The sequence below is a fragment of the Myodes glareolus genome, chromosome 23 (genome assembly GCF_982192425.1).
Source record: "Myodes glareolus chromosome 23, mMyoGla1.1, whole genome shotgun sequence".
Classification (NCBI taxonomy): domain Eukaryota; kingdom Metazoa; phylum Chordata; class Mammalia; order Rodentia; family Cricetidae; genus Myodes; species Myodes glareolus.
This window is the reverse complement of record NC_142048.1, coordinates 10,005,227-10,026,685: the sequence shown is the minus strand read 5'-3', so window position 1 is coordinate 10,026,685 and position 21,459 is coordinate 10,005,227. Positions and strand designations below refer to the sequence as shown.

Genomic DNA, 21,459 nt, shown 5'->3' with positions numbered 1-21,459 from the left:
GGCTGTACCTATGGCAATGGCGTTCTTCATGGATTGCCAAGCATTTCCCACTCCAGTCGATGCAGTGTGAGGTCAGACAAGGTAATCGGTGTGGCCTGGTCAGCAGCCAAGGCTTTTGTTTTCTGCTTTCCCAGAAAATCATACCTATAGACTTAAAAGTTAAGGGAACAGAAATGCATTTGAATGCAGGCAGTCTCGTTGAGCAACATCCCAAGCATTGAATAACATGTTATCTTTTATTCAATGAAGAATCCTGCGGAAGTCTTTGCCATTCTGGTTCTTCAGGGAGAACAATGAAGCTAAGAAGAATTAATTCTCCAGAGGAAATAGAGACCCAGACCCATTCCTCCTTGTCTGTTCTGCTTGTCATTTGAAACAGTCTCTTGTCACCTGCTGTGGCCTCTCTCTACTTGTTAAGGGTGAATTTGAATTCCTGTTCTGCCTCCACTTCCTGAGGACCAGGGTTATGGCATGCACCAGTGTGCTACTTTCTGCTGGTCTTAAAAACCAACAGTAGGTCTTTTTTTATTTTTATTTATTTATTTATTTTGGAACACAGTAAGTGTCTGTAAAATTTTGGTATTCTGACCTGGGAACAACTTGGCTAATTTTGCTAATTAGCTGTCCAGAGTTCTGTGTCTGTCAGTGTACGGCAGAGTTCCATTTGTATTAAATCTTGCTCGAACACAGAAAGTGTCAGTAGGGAGGCAGGTGGGCAGGGCCTGTTACCCTGCTGGAGCGCAGGGACCAGCAGTGAGACCTATGCTGGAGTCTGTGATTCTGTGATCCTGGCTGTGGCTGGCAATGGCATGTATTCTGTCTCTGTGACCCTGTCCATATGGCTGTGAAGACTTAATGTCCATCCTCACGGTAAACACAGAGATTTCAATTTTAGGAAAAAGGACAAAGAAGGACAGTTTTCGCTACATGCGTTCATATTTTGCTTTACAAAGACTGGGATTGGAGAGACAGGTGGAGATGTTGGCCGTGAAGCTTCCGGTTGGAGATCACGTTCCCACTCAAGCAATTTGTTCTTAGTCTCCACTCATAGATCGAGTCTGCACGCACACAGACATGCAGAGTAAATACGGGAAAATGTAGCAAACATTTAAGAAAAACCTCACCCCACCCCCCCAACCCCGGAAAAAAGAAAAGGAAAAAAGAACTCATGTCTTCGTAAACTGTATCACTTTAGATCTTAAAATTTTTTGAAGCAATGATCATATTTCTATTTCATAGGAACACTTCAAAGTTTCTGCCTTAGGGCTGTGAAGATAGGAATTTTGTCTTTGGTGTTTATTTCAAATACAGAAGCAGGGGCATAGTTAATTGTAATTTGGCAACAGAAGAACGGAGGATTATAAACCCCTCCATGTATGTGTGTCCAGTTGGGAGCAAAGGAGTGAAAATCTATTGTTCTTGGCACTGGAGAGGTGGCTTAGCAGTTAAGAACATTTGCTGCAGCTGCAGAGGACCCGAATTCAGCTCTCAGCATCCACTGCTGGTAGCTCAGCATCCACGGCCTCCTATGGCTCTAGCTCCGTCGCCAGCCTAGCCTCTGACCTCTGTGGGCACCCACATGCATGTGAACATATGTACAGATACACACATATGTACATAATCAGATACACACATATGTACATAATTTAAAAAGTTACTGTTTTTATTTTTTCCCCTTCTCCACCTTTTTTTTTTTTTTTTTTGGATCAATTCTGGGAATCAAACTCAGAGCCTTAAACACGCTAAGCAAGCACTCTACCAAAGAGCCACAGCCCCAACTGTTGTATTTTCTCTCGCCAGATCAGGATACATGTGTTTTCTCTGCTTTGAAAGATCTTACTTTGCCTGCATGCCTTTGTGTCATAGCAAGTGCTAGCAGAAAGCGTGATAAATACTTTTGAAAAAGGATGTCAAGAAGAGAGTGTGCAGCCCCAGTTGTCGTGTTGGGTCCTAGTGATCACTGCCATCCTGGAAGATAAGAAGGCTTCCTTTGATGTCTTTGGTTTTGCTGGCCGGTGAGCTTACCTATAGGTAAGCAACTCCCAGGGACCACTTCCTTCCCATCCCTGAGGGCTGCCTTGGTGAGTTCACAGGAGGCTGTGAGATCATGGTTAAACTATTTCAATTCTGTGTTTTTCCTCGGAACATTTTTTCTTCTTTTTAAACTCTTTTCTTTTCTTTCTCATTTCCTTTAGTTGATGGTCATCTTCTATAACAAAAAACAAAAAACAAACAAAAAAAAGTTAACCCCTGAGGAAAAAAAAAAGTAGAAACTAACTTTAGTTATTGAAGGACTTGGGGACAGCGTGGTTTTATGGGTTGACCAGGGAAGAGGTCAGATACAGGAACGGAGAGGACAGGATGCAAGGTCAGCCTGGTGGGCAATCCCAGCATTTGGGGAGATGAAGCAATAGGATTTTTTAAGTTTGAGACCAGCCTGAGTGACACAGTGCGTTCCAGGCAGCATGGGCTACAGAGGCTGCCTCAGTCATTGCTAGTCCATGGCGTTCTCTCTCTCTCTCTCTCTCTCTAACAGAGATAATTATATCTAAAATGTAACCTTTCTCTAGTACAAATCATGCGCTGAGTTGGAGCAATGCAGAGTGGTTAAGCCTGCTTGCTCTGAGACCACGAAGATCAGTGTTCCTACCCCAGGACCCGTGTAACAAGCCAGATGCGGTAATGTGCATGCCGGTGATGCTGATACTAAAGGGTCACCGAGGTTCCTGGCTGCCAGCCTTGCTGGAAACACTACTGTCAGGCTCAAGGGGATTCCCCAACTTAAAGAAAGAAGACGGAGAATGGCAGAGGAGGGTGCTCAACATCAACCTCAGGCCTCTACATACACACGTACACAGACGCATGCACCAGCATCACTAGTGTAGAACACACGTGCACACACACACGCATGCACCGACACACTCTCACACTCCTCAAACAAATGAATAAAGCCATTTCTTATTTGACTGGAAAATTTTAGCCCTAAGCATTTTTATTTTTCTTGTTAAAGTTAACTTTGGTCTCTTTGAGGTTTTCTTGTATTTTTCAGAAACCATGGTTACGGGTGTAATGAGAGTCAAAACTGATGCTAATTAACTTTTTTGTATTCTTAAGAATTTATGAGTTCATGTGAAGTTACTTAAAGCAAATTACTCATATGGCACAATTTATTAGATTACTTTAATAGGGATTTTTTGCAATCTGTAAAATGTATAAATAATTCAATTTTAGAATTTGGTTTATTACTTGAAGACTAATCCATTTAAAAAGGACTTTTAAATATAGAGTCATTCAAAGCAATGCCAGGTGAAGGGTTTGCTTAGTCTGTAGGTATTCAGATTTCCCATTTGTTCTTCAATCTTCATAGCATTTCATATGTTACTGATTTGTTTTATGTGTATGAATGTTTTGGCTGAATGTATGTCTGTGCACCACTTGTGTGCCTGTTGCCCAAGGAGGGCACAAGAAGGTGTGGGATCCCCTGGAGCTGGAGTTATAGAGGGTTGTAAGCCACCAAGGGAGTAGAACCCAGGTTCTCAGGGGGAGCAGGCGGATCGCATGACTGCTGAGCCATCTCTCCAGCCCCATGTAGATATGGATGTGAAAAGCCTCGAATTACCACTTTGTTGTTGTTGAGACTTTCACCTAGCCTCGGCTGCTCTGGTACTCACTGTGTAGCTGAGGATGACCTTAAACTCCAGGTGCGGCTGCCTGTCTCCTAAGTGTGTATGTGTGTGCTACCACACCTGGCAGGTTAAAACGGCCCTTAAAGTCTACCTCTCTGCCTGGTCCGGGAGCACACACCTTAATCCAAGCACCTGGGAGACAGAGGCAGGCAAGTGCATCTCTGAGTTTGAGGATAACCTCATAAGCATAGTGAGTTCCAGGCTGGCCAAGCCTACATGGTGAGACTCTGTCCAATCAATCAATCAATCAATCAATCAATCAATAATTAAAAGGTAATTGGGCTGGAGAGAGAGTTGGCTCAGCAGTTAAGAACAGAGGACCCAGGTTCAGCTCCCCACTGAACAAGGCCTCATAAGCAGTCCTCACAGCGGTTCCAGGGGGATCTGACAAGTTCCTACACATGTACGGTACACAAAAATTCACTCAGGCACATATATATGCATGCAAAGATTAAAAAAAATCTTTAAACTTTTTGAGAAAGGCATTTTTAGCTGAATACCTTTTACATATTTTTTGATGGTCGCATACATGTAAACAATGTATCGGATCACATCCGTCACGATTCCTGCCCACTGCTCCTCACCGCCCCCCCTACACCTTTCTTCAGCTTCTTGACTTGTAATTCAAGCTGGCTTAGAACTCACTGCAATTTTATTGCCTGGGTCTCCTCTTACCTGCTGTGATTGTAGGCGTGTGTCACCAAATAGTTTAGGCTACACGCTAACAGCTGAGTTAAAATCTTTCTTCATGAGGAGCACCTTGCTTGAATTAGTTTTTTTGATTCTTTTTATTCTTTTATAAAATGGCCTTTGTCTTAGTATATAAGAAAACAAAGGTGTGTGTGTGTGTGTGTGTCTGTCTGTCTGTCTGTCTGTGTCTATGTGTGGAGTATTTGGGCAAAGATTATGTTTCTAAGTCATTTGCTGATTTTTATTTTATGTATATGAATGCTTTGCCTTCATGTGTATCTACATACTGTATACATGCATTGTCCTCAGAGATCAAAAAAGGACACTGGATTCCAGGCATTGGAGTTACAGGCTAGTGGCTATGTGGATTCTGGGGCCTGAACCCAGGAGCCTTTGCAAGAGCAGCAGATGCTTTCATCCTCCAGCCTCCAAATATAGTTTTTAAAGATACATTTTGTTCATTTATTTCTGATGTCGTGTGTGTGTGTGTGTGTGTGTGTGTGTGTGTGTGTGTAGAAGTCAGAGGACAACCTGTGGGGGTTGATTCTCTCCTTCCTTTGTGTGGGTCTCACAGGGATTGAACTCAGCTCATCAGACCTGGCTGCAGTACCTTTTTCTGCTGAGCCATCTTGGTGGTCCCGTTCTTGAACACTGTTAATCATCAGAAGAACTAGCTCTTGTGAGCAAAATCAGAGCAGCTGCAGTGACTTCTCTGAACCACATCTATCACTGTATTTATATGGTGTTAAAAAAGAAAGTTCTTCCGAACCAGGGTCATGGAGTTCAAAGAGCACTGGGGATGCTTGCACCATTCCCTAATGAAAGCAAAGAGTTCAAAGGACATCTGCAAAACATCGCAGGGACCCGAAGTTTCCTGAAAATAAAAGACTGAGGTTCTTGGGAGAGACTTTGAAAAGGAATGGTCTGCAGGCTGAGTATGGAGGCCTCCCTGAACATGGTGTTACAGCTCTAAAGATCTGGCCAGCCGTAACACAGGGCTCCAGGATGGGACAACTGTACTTAAGTACTTTGCCAAATATGTTAAAAAATGTGTCTCAGCCAGAAGACAAGGCTCAGTTCTAAGTCTGTCTTTCGAAAGACTGACTTCTTCAAACACGGAAGTGATTAGGCCAGAGTTGGGTGAGGAAGATCTGTATCCTCGGGGAGGTAACAGTGTGCATGTGTTTATATGGAGCACGTTTTTCTGGAAGGATTGGGATTTGGAGGTTGATGTCAAAAGATCTAGAATTTCCATTTTTTTAAGTCACGTGAACTCTTGTTCATCTGAGATCTACTGTCAAGGGGGAGAGATCCCATTAAGCGCTGGAACTGTCTGTACTGTCTTTAGCTTCTTTGTTTGTAAAGCCTGGGTTTTCATTTTCCACTTGGAACAAAGGGAATAGAGAAAGGAAGGAAAACGAGAGAGAGAGAAAGAGAGAGAGAGAGAGAGAGAGAGAGAGAGAGAGAGAGAGAGAGAGAGAGAGTTTTCTAGTCTGCAGCTCTGCAAGCCCTGGCTGGCCTTAAGTGTATTCAGTCTCCTGTATGATGGGATTCCGGACTGGAGACATCATACCTGGCTTGCATTCATTCTTTAAACACCTCTTGGTAGTTACAAAAATCTTGGCCCTTTATGTAGTGAATCTCTAGTGCCATCCATGGAGTAGCAGTTTTTGATTCCAGTTTTCTATGATCACCAGTATATTATCTTTTAAAAAACCAAATCAAACCAAGCTAGGCAGTGGTGGTGCACTCCTTTAATCCCAACACTCAGGAGGCAGAGGCAGGTGGATCTCTGTGAGTTTGAGGACAGCCTGTTCTACAAGAGCTCGTTCCAGGACAGACTCTCAGGTTGCAGAGAAACCCTGTCTTGAAAAACAAAACAAAACAAAACCCCATAAAACTAGCTTTTAGGGGCTCCAAGATGGCTCTCCAGGGAAGAAGTGAACTATAACCCAGCTTCCACGTGGAAAAGCTGGATGTGATGGGGTACTCAAGCATGGCATAAGGGTAGGATAGACCTACCCTTAGCAAGGCAGAAGGAGGGAAGGAGTTCCCGATCTCTGTGCTCTGACCCACACTCCCATTATGGTGTCTGTGCACCTGCACACAGACACACACAGACACACACTCTCTCTTTCTCAAAAATAAATGCAAATTTATGCCAGACATGGTGGTGCGAGCCTTTCAACCCATCACTTGGGAGGCATTTTTCCATGATTTCAAGGGCAGCCAGAACTACACAGTGAGGCCCTGTCTCAAAAAATTGAAAAGGTATTTGTAATATACAGAGAATTCAGCCGAGTCCAAAGTCCCCAGGCAGGCAATACTTAGAGGAGCAGCTGATGGCGGCAGAGATGCCTTTGTTGTGAGCATGGCTTGTCCAAACACACAGGCCTCCTAAGGTCCACACCATCAATCCGGTAGCCTCAGCTGCGGCCCCCACTCTCCCAGCAGTCCCTCAGGGACTCTCATTCTGGTTCCCAGCTGCTTAAGGGGCACACAGCACTGCCGAACTTGTCTGTCTTACACCTCAGTCCTTTCAGAAGGGAACCACTTACTCCGAGCAGCACCGTCTAACCTGCCAGAACTCTATTCCTCCACCCCCACTCCCCACCAGCTTCGTAGCCGTTTGCTGTTCCAATGAAACTCACTATCAAGTGTTTAACTTCCTGTTTACGGTCATTATGTTATGTGTCAAAAGCTTTCCTGTGCTCATCAACGGTCTTTTCTGGGTCAAAAGAAATATTTTATGTGCTGGACATGTAGCATGGGAGCATGTTTTACAATATTACCAAGGTCCAGAGACAGTTAGTGATTACATTTACCAAAGATAATTTAAACGGCGGTTCTTTGTTCTGAAGTTTGAGCAGAGCTTGTCAAAGGAGGAGACCTTAGTCTGCGACCAAGCCCGGTGGTCTTGGTGTCCAGCTTGGGATGTTGTTTGTCCTCCAGTTAAATAATCCTACCTCTCCAGGGAGCAATGAGAAAGTAGGCCTGGTTACAGATCAACGGTCTGGGCCTGCTTTCCAGCTGGTTTCCCGACTCCAACTCTCTTTGCGCTAGCTTGATTTTCCCGCCTTGGTGTTATGGCCACCATCCTTGGCTTCTCGGGAGATTCTTGGCAGAAGGGTTTGCTTACTCTGCATGACCGAGGGCAAGTCGTGTCTGGAATTGTTATTACTGTCACTAAAGCTGCACTTTGGGGGTTAATTTTCAAAAACACATTTCGATTCTGGGAAGTGAACCCAGGGCTTTACACAAGTTAAAGCATGTACCCTACCCACAGGCTGTACTCCCAGCTCCCCTAAAGTCAAGAAAGCTGCTTCTCTATTCCACAGTTTTGAAGTTTTTCTATGCAGGTTCATATAAACACAATGAAAATGTCTGCACACATCAGATTTTTCCCGCACAGTTAGATGTATCTTATTTTTCCTGAAACACCTGAGGCATGGATTCTTTGCTAGTGACATGCCATCTCTATAAATTCATTTCATTGAAATGTTTAAAATAAGATCCCCCTCTTGGAGGGCTGCAGTGATGCACACACCTTTAATCCCAGCACTCAGGAGGAAGAGACAGTCAGATCTCTGAGTTTGAGGTCAACCTCGTCTACAGAGCGAGTTCCAGGATAGCCAAGGCTACACAGAGGAACCCCTGTCTTGGGGAGCGGGGAGAGGGAGAGATCACCTCTATTTACTGATATCCATGATCGTTCGTAGATAAATTTAACTGAACTTTATTATGATAAATTCAATTAAATTATATATACATATGCATATACACATGCATACATATATGGCACTGTATATGGTTGTGTGTGTATTGCATGTGTATGTATGTTTATATGTTTGTACATCTCCTCCAGCTCTCAGGTGGAGGTCAGAGTACAACTCGGGGAGTTGGTTTTTCTTCCAACACATTGGTGCTGGTGGTCAGACACAGGCTGTCTGGCTAGCTGGGATTTCCCCTGCTGAGCCATCCCACTGGCGCTTGTTTGTGGGTTTTGTTGTTATTTCTTGTTAGTTTATTTGAAATATATGTGAAGACGTAGAACTTCACCGGTTAATGTGGGATTAGATGGTGCTCCTTTGAAGCCACACATCCCCACCTCAGTATTTGTTCTTACATTGCTTTAGAGTCAGTGTTTTGTGCACTTTCAAAGGTTAATTTTCCACAAGGTGAAGTCGATTTCATCAGCAGAAGGAGCCGTGAGTCCTGAGACAGGCAGAGTGTGGAACGCACTGCTCACATCAGGACACACACCAGCCCCTCACTCCAGACATCCCTGCTCTCCTGTGCTTAACTTTCCTGCTTCCCTTGTGTTCAGCAGCTGCTGGTCAGTCCCTACAGTTTGTCTTCCCCACAATGCCGTGCAGACAGAACCATCCGCAATGATGGGAATTTTCTAGCACATCTTTTCCTGCGCGCACTACTTCTTCCCAGAGATAACTGCTCCCAGAGGGAATATCTGACAGTGTCTTGAGTTGAGGACAGGGGGTGGAGAGGGCTGCCTCCTTAATTAGCCCAGGCTAGCCTCTGATTTGCAATCCTTCTCTTTACCATCCAAATGCTGGAACTACCACCACCTGGCCTTTCCGGAGATGGTCAGTTGTTCATTGCCAGGGTTGTAGGGAGCCTGGTGCTGCACAGTGGCAAGAACCTGGAATCCTAGCACTGGGAAGGCTAGGGTGGAAGAATCATGAGTTCAAGGACAGCCTGGGAGGTGTAGTGCAACTGTCTTAAAATGACAACCAGGCATGTCCCTTTACCTGTGATTATCTATGTGCCTGGTGAAAGATACTTGGCTTGCTGTTTGTTCTTAGAGATGTTTACATCCCGGAGAGACAGAAGCAGCAAGCATAGCACCTGCATGGGCCCGCACCAGGTCCTCTGGGTGTACGTTTTGGCTTTCAGCGAGTGTGAGAACAAGTGGGTCTCTGAGTCTTGTGCCTTTTCTTGGGCTCTTTCTGTTGCTTTGTTCTTTCTAACTTTCTAACTTTGTTTTATCTTATATTTTATTTTATCATGTTTGGTTTTTATCTCTTAGAAGCCCCTTCCTTCCTTTCTTCCTTCCTTCCTTCCTTCCTTCCTTCCTTCCTTCCTTCCTTCCTTCCTTCCTTCCTTCCTTCCTTCTTCCCTCCCTCCCTTCCTTCCTTTCTCCCTCCCTTCCTCCCTTCCTTCCTTCCTTTCTTTCTCTCTTTCTTCCTTTGTTTTCATTTATCAAGACAGGGTTTCTCTGTGTGTATTCCTAGCAGCACAGAGGTCCACCTGCCTCTGCCTCCCGAATGCAGGAATGAAAGGTGAGAGCCACCACTGCCCGGCTGCCTGTTCTTTTCTAAGGAGAGACAGCAAAGGTGGGAGGAACTGGGAGGAGAGGTGTGGGATAATTGTAATCAGATATATTGTATGAGAAAATTATCTATTTTCAATAAAAGGTAAAAATGAGAAAAATGTTTTATATAAGCATATATAAACTACATCAAATAATGGGTTTCATTATGCTATTTTTAAACACAGACATAAAATATTTGATCATATTTATCCCAGTCCTGTTATCCTTCCTATTTTTTGTTTTTGTTTGTCATTTGGCAGTTATGAATAATGTATAAACAGCTATATAAATGTTCTACATGAATATAGCTACTGGATATACAGAATTCCTTGGGCATATGGTAACTGTTTACCTTTTCTTTCTTTCCTTTTGCTTTTCTTTTCAAGACAGGGTCTTATTATGTAGCACAAGCTGGCCTTAACAGGGTGCTTTTCCTTCCTTGGTCTCTTAAATGCTGGAATTATGTACCAATGTTTGACTCTGAAAAAACACTGTATTTTAAGAAGTGTTTGTGTGTGCGTGTGTAAGTCAGAGGACTACACAGCTTTGAGAACTTATTTTCTCCCTTTGTCATGTGCCTGGAGATTAACTCAGGCCTCCGGCTTGGCAGAACTGCCTTCGCTTGTTGAGCTATCTCACCACCCCTGATGCACCTTTTGTGAGATTTTAAAAGCAGTATTACATAACAAATTTAGTAAATTTATTAATTCTGTGTGTGCCTGTGCTATCGGAGTCTTACCTGGGGTCTCCTACACGCTTGGGAAGATCTCACCAACAAACTACAGTCTTAAATTTTTTTTTAAAGAATATTTAAAAAAAATATAAGTGACCCATACTTTTTTGTAAGGCTTACTTGGCTTCTTTTTACTTTGAAAAGTTGCCTAGACTTCCTTGAGTTCACTCTGTAACCCTAGTGGAGCCTGAATCAATGATCCTTCTTCCTCAGCTAACCAAGTAGCTGTGGGGTATAAGCCTTTGTGGCCAGGCCTAGTAGCTGGCATCACCTTTAGTTTCAGTTTAAAAATTTAAACTGTAAATGAACCCAGGTTACCGTGCCATTTAACCTAATCCTTGAGCACACACCTTATTTAGCTCCTAGAACTACCCTTCAGATTTTGAACAAAGAAAGAAATTATCTGCGTTATACATATTATGAAGGGATTTCTCAGTGGAGGTTCATGCACGTGGTGTCCCTAGGGCTAGCACAGTATTTGCTGTGACTTTAGTTTCAGAAATTCCTGTTTTCGCTGAACGTAACAGGAATGACTTGGTTTTGCTTGATTTCTGTTGGAAGGCATTCCTGTTTCCCGGCTGGCGGCTGTCATTCCATCCTGGAATCCACGTGGAGGAAACATGTTGCCAGCTTTCCAAGCCGTGCCGTATCTGCACATCAACCAGCCCACAACTGAGTGCACTGATAATCCTCTGGATATATACCTTTACGGACCGCCTTTCTCGCTAAAGCATGCCTCTGCTGTGCTAATATTGACAGGATGCATTGGTTTTGTCTACAAGAAACTTGAAACGGCCTCAGAAATAACCCAAGGCAGCCTATGCCTTATCTCATTTCTGCTGAGTTAATGGCTTCTGGGTGAATGAACTTGATAAGATGTCTTTGGTCCCATTTATGGCCTTGGCTTCATAATTTTGTTCATAAAGGCAGAAGGAGTGTCAGGACCAGTGGAAAGTCAAAACACTGCGGGAAAACACATCTACTCTTAACAGTGTGCATATTAGTAGAGAATCTACAAACTGGCCAGCGAGGACCACGCAGTCTTTTCCTAAGATGAGTTTTCCTCATTTTCACGAAGTAAATTTGGGATTCAGGCAATCTGGTGTTCTAACTTCCGACAACATCGACAGAAACCGTTGAGCCTGTGTCCCCTGCTGTCTGCACAGCTGTGCTACAAGGCCCGCTCTGCAGAGACTACAGCCACTTCACGGTATAAGACAACAACCACTTCGTGGTATGGAAACAGCCCAGGAGACAGGACCCCAAGCCTGCTTCTCATTCCGATGGATGGAGAAGGCACAAGTCTCACCTACGTCTTGAAGATCATAATTGTCCTAGAGATGATATTTCTCTGCTATCGAAGGCATTTAATTTACATTCAATCAAACCTTAGTTCATTGGAAATGTAACATTGAGGTAGGGAATTTTGGGGCCGGTGTGACGGCTCAGTGGATAAAGGCATTTGCTGCCCAGCTTGTCAGTCTGAGTTCAGTGTTTGGTCTCATGTGGAAGGAGCAGACAGGCTCTGGAAAGCTGTCCTTTGACCTCCAAGGTGTGCTTGGCACTCTCACCTACACACACACACACACACCCACACACACACACAGAGACACACTAAAATGTGATGAAGCGAGACAAGATGAAGAAGCCTTCCACTGAAAATAATGCTCCTCACATTGGGTTCTCCACCCTCCTCTCTCCCACACTGCACACACATTCCTGGGTTTTCACTGGACCTTCCATTCTCCCTCAGTATTTTGTTTTGTCTGGAGCAGGAGGCTATTTTTTATTCACGAACCGTTTGTTGTTATGGAAAATGTTAGCAGCCCTGGGGCAAGGACATTATTCTACCCCACGTTCACCTGCTGAGAAGTTTCCTTATCTTTTAGGCATCTCCACTCAGGTAAAGCTGAATTCTTACCTTTGCCCTAGAAAAGAACTTCAGGAGAAGCCATTATGATTCAGTTTAACCCCATTGAGGACAGTTTTGGGGTCAGGGAGATGCTCCTCTGGCAAACTCTTGGGTAAATATCAGGACTTGAGTTTAACCCTTAGCTCCTGAGTAAAAAGGCCAGGCGAGGCAATACATGCCACTAATCCCAATGCTGGGGAAGTAGAGGCAGGAGGCAGTCTACCAGAGAAGACCAACTCTGGGTAAAGTGGGAGACCCTCTCTTAAAAAAAAAATAAGGGGGAAGGGATGGAGAACTGCTCTTCCAGAGATCCGGAGTTCAATTCCCAGCACCCACATGGCGGCTCCCAACTATCTGTAACTGTAGTCTTACAGAATCCAACGCCCTCTGCTGGTGTGCAGATGTACATGAAATTAAAACATCTATATACATAAAATTAAATTAAACAAATTAACAAACCAACAAAAAAACCCACCAAGGTGGGGTGACTGAGAAAGACACCCAAGTTGACCTATGGCCTCTATACACATGCACATATATATGGTGCGGGAGAATTATCTGTATTCTCTCAATCATGTATTTTATTAAAATGCTGATTGGCCAGGCATGAAGTATAGGCAGGTCAACCAGACAGGAAGTAGAGGTGGGGCAAGGAGAACAGGTGAATGTTGGAAAGGAGGAAGCCCATTCCTCCCATTCTTGCCCAGACCAAACCGAGAAGCAACATGTGACCTGCCCCGCTGTGAAAGGTACCGAGCCATGTGGCTAGCATAGATAAGAACAATGGGTTAATAAGCTATAAGAACTAATAAGAAGCCTGAGCTAATGGACCAATCAGTTTTATAACTTATGGAGATCTCTGTGTGATTTTCTTTGGAGCTTGCCAGTTGTGGGGTACCAGGCAGGACAGAAACCCCAACAAGCCAGTCCTCATGTTACATATATATGTGCCTATACATACACGAGCATAACTACAAGGTATTTAAATTTTTGACTTTTATGTATACATGTGTGTGCCTACATGAGTTCATATGCCCCGAGCTCATTCAGTGCCTGTGGAGGTCAGAAGGAGGCACTGAACCCACAGAAACTGGAGTTCCAGATGGTTGTGAGCTCCAACATGGGTGCTGGAAACCAAACCGTCTATTCTGAAGTAGTAGTAACTGCTCTTAACTGCTGTCCAGCCCCCGTCCCTTTTCTTCTTCTGAGATAAGGCCTTATGTGTAGAAGGCTGGCCTCAGACTTCTTATGTAGGGGTTGAGGAGATGGCTAAATATAAAAGTGATTGCTACATTAGCCTGACAACCTGAGCTCAGATCCCTAGAGCCTCCATAGAAACATCAGCCACACATCTGGAGTCTTAGGGTGCCTACTAGAAATGGGAAGCGAAGACAGCAGACCCTCCAGAAGCTCTGGGACCAGCTAGATTGGGTTAAGAAGCTGTGTCCTTCCCCATGTCTGATACGGAGCACACAAACCCACACCAGTGCACACTCATATTCACATCTATCTTGTCTCTGTCTCTCTGTCTAGGCCTCTGTCTCTTATATACACTCACACACACAGACACACACACACAATCACACACATAGGACAAGATATTTTTAAAAATAGATTCTAATCACAAAGATGAAAAGAAAGGAGGGGTACTCAGGAACAAAGGGGACACTGGAGAATGTACGTGTTGGCCACGTTTCGATGTCTTTAGTTGCCACGTGTGCTGGCTTTTGAATATGTAAGGGTTGCTAAGAGACCTCAATGCACCCACAGAGTGGCTCCTATGCATTGGATAGGATTACAGCTGATGAGGTAAAATTCTAGATCAACAGGACTGAGGAAAAGTTAAGACGCTTTTACTGTAAACCAAGGTTAAGTAAATCTTGTTTGTGAGGTTCGCAGGAAACGTCTGGAAAAGGAGTGAGGTCATCAGGCTAAGGGTGGTTCATTATTAAGGTGATAGTCTTCTCCATAAAAAAGAAGCCTTGTGTCCCCGTAGACAGTCCTCACAGTGAATATTAGTTATACGGGAATTCCTGCTCCTCAGCTGATAAGGGACTTCAGTCAGACAGACTGCTTTACCCTTCTGGTTCCTGTCCTTAGTAACCCCAGATAGAGTGTGACCTTGCATCTGTCTTTGTTCACTGGTCGCTGAATGTGTCTGTACAATTTTGTGTGGGGTCTAGAGACACGGCTCAGTGGCTAAGAGCACTTGCTGTTCTTGCAGATGCCCCAGGTTTGGTTCCCAGCAGCCACATGGCAGCTCACAACCATCTGTCACTCCAGTTTCAAGGGATCTGTTGCCATCTTTGGGCTTCCTGGGACATCAGGCAGGCACACCGTGCACATACACACATGCTGGCCAGACTCTCAGATAAATACAATAAAAATAAGTGAATCTTGAATTTATAAAAATGTTTCCTCTGCTCCCTATCAACTTTCCTTGGCTGTCACTAGATGAGGAAGGACATGGGGATCCTCCTCCCCGTGAGGTTTTGAATGATGAATGACCACCATAGGCTTACATGTTTGAGTACTTGGTCCCCTGTTGGTGGAACTGTTTGGGAAGGGACTAGAAGGTATGGCTTTGTTGGAGGAGGTGTGTCACTGGGGCTGGGCTTTGGGGTTTCAGATACTCAGGCCACTCCCAGTTATCTCCCTTTCTTTCCCCCTGCTTACTTCCCTCAGCTTCTGCTTCAGCACCATGCCCGCCTGCCTGCCTGCTGTCCTGTTCCCTGCCACAATGGCCATAGACTCTAACCTTCTGGAGCTGTGAGCCCGAAGTTAAAAGCTTTCTTTTATCAGCTGCCTTGGTCATGGTGTTTCGTCATGGGACTAGAAGAGTAACTGATACCCTAACAAATGAAACAAGTTGTCAAGAATGCACTGAAAAGCACAGACGGGCACTGTGAGCTCTGAACAGCAATGTGTGCATTACTATTGGAGAGGAGGGAAGCCATAGCATCTTAATGGGAAAGTGCTTCTTTGTCAATCACTTTAGAAAGATTTAAGCTTCCTCTCCTACTTCTTGTCTCCAGAGTTATCCATCCCATGTGTTTCTATTCGTCTAGAAATGATTGATAAATTGATCTGTGAACATACCTGTACACATTCAGACAAAATTACCATATACACAAAATAAATGAATCTAAAAAAACCCATGTATATGTACATATACAACATACAAATATTGTATTGTTTGGTACTATATGTCTTCTTTTTAAAATGGTTTATTTATTTATATTTTATTTATTTATTTTTATGAGTATGTGTGTGTGTCTGAGTTTATGTGCACTGCATGTGTGTGTGCACCGGAGCCTATGGAGGCCAGAAGAGGGCGTCAGGTACCCCAGTGCTGGGGTCACAGGCAGTCGTGAGCTGCCATGGGGGTGCTGGAAACGGAACGTGGCATTGAGTAAGAGCAGCAAGTGCTCTTAATGGCGGAGCCACCTCTCCACCCCAAGCATGTCCTCTTAACCACACATTTCCATTTTTGTCTTTTCCTTCAAAGCAGAGATAAAGAGATGGTGAGACTGCTTGGTGATTAAAAGTTGTTGCTCTTGCAGAGGACTGCAGTTCAGTTCTCAGAACCCAACAGGCTGCTGACAGCACCTGCTACACTGGTGCCAGGGCATCCAGTGCCTTTTTCTGAACTCAGTAGGCACAGACACACACACACACACACACACACACACACACACACACACACACACATTTATATTTTAAAAAAATCTAAAATGTTAAAAAAATAACAAAACGAAATAGTTGGACAAAGGTGCACACATAGGTGCACACTTTTAACCCTAGAATTAGGGAGGGAGAGGTATGTGGGTTTCTGTGAATTTGAGTCCAGTCTGGTCCAAATAGAGAATTCTAGAGCCAGAATTACATAAAGAGACCTGTCTCAACTAAACAAAATGCCCCCCAACTCAGCTAATACCCTCCCCTTCTTTACAAAAATGGACATGAAGTTTAATTCAATTTAAAATTTTTGATGCCATAAACTAATTATTATTCAACTATTATTGAATTGTTACTGTGACCACCAAATAACTAGAAACAAATGTAGACAGAAATATTTTGCAAGGTTTCTCCTTTTTCTTTCTCTTCCTCCTTCTCCACTCCCCTCTCCCTCCTTTCTTTCCTCCTTTAGGTTAAGGGTGCACACCACTGTACTGGGTGCACAGTTTCTTTACTAATTCTTCACTTATAAATGATGACAAAATGCACAAGAAATGACTGTTGACTATGAAGCACCTTTCAAAATCTATCTGTAAACATTGATCAGGGTCACATACGGTGCACACCTTTAATCTTAATACTCGGGGAAGCAGAAAAAGGTAGGTCTCTGTGAGTTGGAGGCCAACCTGGTCTACTTAGTGAGTTCCAGGTCAGTCCGAGCTACACACTGAGACCGTGTCTCAAACAAAACAAAACAAAATCGATATCTTCTATAGTGCAATGTATATGGTAGTCTTCAGTGCTGGCCATCTGAGAGCATGGGGGCTAGGGCGGGCGATGTGATGCTTGGCACACGGGGCATAAACTCTGTCCTTCTGCGAGGTTAATGTGAATGCTTAGCATCAGATAAACACTGAAAGACGACATAGTCACTGGAATGTGCGGGGATTTTGCCTCATGAATATTTAAAAGCTTGTGGTCAGGGCAGTGAACCCATCAGTCAACAGAGGGACACGGTGACCAGCTGTTGAGTGGAAATATCTATGCAGGCATTTATAGGACTCGTAAGAAGACAGCCTGAACCCGTCCTAGTGGGGCGGAATAATTGTTGGTTGTTCAATGCTTTGTCTTTGTCAATATTCCTTTAAGGATATAGCCACACAGATTCTAGAATTTGTAAGTGTTTTTTTTTCTCTTTCTTTTTTTTTAGAGCCCCCTTTTTTGGGGTGGGGGGTTAATTAGCTAGTCCTTCCAGGACAAAGTAAGTATCATTTCTTTGGAAGAGCTATAATATTTATGACAGGTTCTCAACTAATATTGAGCCATCATATCTACGAGCAGGTTCTCAATGAATATTTCTTGTATTTGCTGTATTTGGTGTCACAAAAGTCGCCATTAAACCGAAGCTAAACATCATACCCCCTTTAAAACAACGCCTCCTAAACCCCTGCAAAAAAAACCCCAACCCCCAACCTAACAAAACCAAACCAGAAATGCTTTAGAAAAACTACTATAGATGTGAAATTCATTTCAACCAACTCAACTTGCTTGCAGTTGGTTGAGTGTGTGTGTGTGTGTGTAAGATAAATGCCTGAAGAGAGTTTAGCTGAGAACACCAAAGACATCAATCATCTCAAGAGGTCACAGACACTTTAACACAGTGACAGAGACACCGACAAGAGCCGCAGAAAAGATCACAGACAACTAGAGGACCTGAGCAAGAACGGCCCTGAAGCGAGGCAACTTGACAAAGGAAGTGTTGGCTTTTAAACCCCTGATCACATTTTACCTGTCACCTTTCAGTTCCCACAACAGCTCCGTGTGGGTGCTCTCTCCACTAATCTACAGATGAAGACAGGCAGCTTCACGACACTGACAGGATTTACACAAGTCATGCCTGACCCACCCTGATCTATTTCCTGCCATCCTTCCATTTAGTCCTTTTAGTTAGAAAGTACTGCAATGGTTTTTCTGGTCACATTGGTACAGTTGAATAACAGTAGTTGTAGCATCTAAGCAACTTGAACTGTCTCTTCACGCCCCTTGTATTGTAACCTCAGTTGGCCTTGAACTCATGATTCTACTGCCTCTATCTCTCAAACACTGTGGTTACAGGAGTATACTTTCACCAAGGATTAGAAATAAATTCCTTTTTTTTTAAAGCTCTATTTTTATTGTGTGTGTGTATGTGCGCGCATGTGTTATGTGAGCAAGTGAGTGCCACAGGCATTGGGTACTTCTGGAGCTGGTGTTACAGGTAGTTTGTGAGCTGCCTGAAGGGAGCGCTGGGAACTGAACTCAGGTCCTCTGGAAGAGCAGTATGCAGTGCTCTTAACTACTGAGCCATCTCCCCAGCCCTATAAATTAATTCTTAAAAAAACTATTTTATTTATTTATTTTATACGTATGAGTGTTTTGCCTGCATGTAGTGTATACATCACATAAATGCTTGGTGTCTGTGGAGACCAGAGAGGGCACTGGGTCCTGTGGAACCGGAGCTGTGAGCTGCCTTGTTGGCCCTTGGCACCAAACCAGGGTCCTCTGCTCTTAACACTGAACAATATCTCTAGCCCTATAAATTTATATTATTATTATTGTTGTCATTGTTGTTGTTATAGAGGCAGGATCTCTTTATAGAACCCTGGTTGTCCTAGAACTCTACATAGATCAGGCTGCCCCTTCCTCCAGAGTGCTGGGATGAAAGATGTGCGCCACTACCCTAGGCTTTAAGTGAATTCTTAATATATGTAGGGCTTTCAAGTCCAGCTAAAGAATTCTGCAATAATTTAAATTTCCTCTTGGTCTGCGTTGGTGACCCATGAGCCTTAGGCTCTGGCTTTGCTGCTCGGCCTGCAGATGAAGTCTCAAAGGCACTCCACCTGGCAGTTCCCACGGCTGCCCTGGAAGGGAGTGTCTGGCATGGGGATGTGGGCGGCCACTGTTTGCCAGGAGGCTGTGCACACACCTTTGATGAAGGATCATTGCTTACCTAGAATACCCTTATAACTCCCTGCTGGCTCACTAGCATTTTATCACTTCCTCCTGTCGTTAGACAAGACAGCTCTCAAAGGCAGGTGGATGACAGTGTAATTCAGGCAGGAAATGGCTCCTACCTGCAACGCTACGAGCTAGTCTCTAAAGTACACACTGGGTATCACGCCAGTCTCTCCGAAAAAGAGGCTGCAGCTTTACAGTGAGCAGCTTAGACAGCCAAGGACCGTAAAGCAGCCTGACATGGTTCTTTACCATCGAAGAAAAAGACACTGTGGTCTGGATAATACCAAGTGAGGAAGTGCATTGACCTGTCTGTGCAAAGGTGCTTTTCACGGTGTAATGGGTGAGAACGTAGGGCCCCCATACAGAATAGGTGAACAGTGTAGCACTCAATTACATCCGCCTCCACATGTCTGCATCTGACTTCGGCATTCATTGCATAATTTCTTTTGCCAAGCGGGTACATCCATGCTTGTTACATTTTGTTCAAGATTAGAATATATGGTTCATGGACATATTGAATGTGGATGCTGTCGATGGGTAATCGAATACACACTGAGAACCATCCTTCAGAATTACCAATATAGATTCGTACTGTTCCGAATTAGTGTGCGTGTATAACACTGAGTTTACTGTTTAGTGGAGGGTGTTTATAGATACTCAGATAGCTGAGTATTTTTAAGAATTTATTTATTATTATAATTATTAGTTTTGGAGACAGGATTTCTCTATGTAGCCCTGGCTGTCCTAGACCTCGCTCTATAGACCAGGGTGGTCTTGAACTCATAGATTCGGTTGCTTCTGCCTCTCAACTGCTGGGATTAAAGGTGCACACCACCACACTCAGCTCTTATTATTTTTAAAGGTTTACTTGTTTTTATTTCATATGTGTGAGTGTTTCCCCATATGTATGTATATGTTCTATGTATGTACTTTGAACCTGAGGAATCCAGGAGAGGGTGTCAGGCTCTCTGAAGCTAGAGTTACAAGTGATAGCAAGTCACCACTTGGGTAATGGGAAAAAAACCTGGGTCCCCTTGTAAGAGCAGCAAGTACGCTTAACCACACAGTTATTACTACAGCCCCATCCCTCTGCTGAGATGGGTTTTGTGCAGCCCGGGCTGGCCCTGAACTCTTGATCCTCCTGTCTTCACCTCCTTAGACTTGGGACTATAAGGGCAAGCCACTCGCCTGAGTTGTATTGGATTATGCTTCTGTGTACACACCTGCCTGTAATGGGCTTTCTGTTCCTTCACAAAGGCATGGAATTTTATTTATTTATTTATTTATTTATTTATTTATTTATTTATTTATTGTCACAGGGTTTCTTTGTGTCACCCTGCCTGTCCCGGAACTCACTCTGTTGACCAGGCTGGACTCAAACTCACAGACATCTGCCTGCTTCTGCCTCCTGGCGGCTGGATTAAAGGCATGCACCACTACCATCCTGCAGGGGGTGGAATGTTTGGTACAGGGTTACAGTGGGTATGTTTGAGGATTTTTAGGTATAACAGAGTAATAATATCTGCTTCATAGATTTAGACAGGCTGGGATGATTAAGTAGATACAAAGCATCATGGCAGTTAGGAGGAAGAAGTAGAGAACGAGAGAGAGAGACTACACCACGCTAATGAATTTGGAAAGCGCACAGTGAGATGGTCTAAGGTAATAAGCTGAGTGTATTTGCTACGGCATTGAGTCCTTCAGAACCACCTATGTCCCGGGTAGCATTGCAAAGAGCTGCCTGGAGCATAGACTAAAACCAACCAAATCCGCACATTATAGAACCCTGGACATGGTATACAGAGTATAAACTTATCTTATTTTGTGTAAAATGTTACCTTATCTGTTTTGTTTGTTATTGACATGCTTTTTTTCCCCAAGGAAATGATTCAGTGAAGATAAAGTCTTTAATTTTATTATTTTTTTGTTGTTTTTTGTTTTGTTTTTTTTCAAGACAGCGTTTCTGTGTGCAGCTTTGGCTGTTCTGGAACTGACTCTGTTGAGCAAGCTGGCCTCAAACTCGCTGAGATCTGCCTGCCTCTGCTTCTCTGAGTGCTGGGATTAAAGACGTGTGCCACCACCACCTGGTTGCTTTGTAACATGTTTATTATATTTGTTGACTGAAGAACATGTGTGGCACATGTATGTGGTGGTCACAGAGCAACTTGCAGGAGTTGATTCTGTCTTTTCAGCTTGAGGACGCTGGGATTGGAACTCACGTCTTCAAGCTTGGCAACAAGTGCCTCTGACTGACAAGCCAATAATTTCGTTTCATCTTGTGTTTTACGGTCTGTTTTCTCTCACAGCGGACACTGATCACACATGGATCATGAGCAGAAGGGATCCAGGCGTGGGTTTTCGTCACTAAATTCTGTATTCTGTTCTCATTGAGATATGACTTTTTAGAGGGATTCTTTTTTAAAATTGTGTG

General features: G+C 43.8%; 1 long non-coding RNA gene across 1 annotated transcript in view; it reads right to left on the bottom strand.

Moving 5' to 3' along the window:
* Positions 1-1,638: 1,638 nt before the first annotated feature.
* LOC146890646 (uncharacterized) overlaps positions 1,639-21,459 on the bottom strand; it is a 43,160-nt gene continuing 23,339 nt past the window's right edge. Inside the window, exon 2 of the long non-coding RNA XR_014998552.2 lies at positions 1,639-2,209. This is a non-coding gene — a long non-coding RNA (uncharacterized LOC146890646). The remainder of the gene's footprint in view (positions 2,210-21,459) is intronic.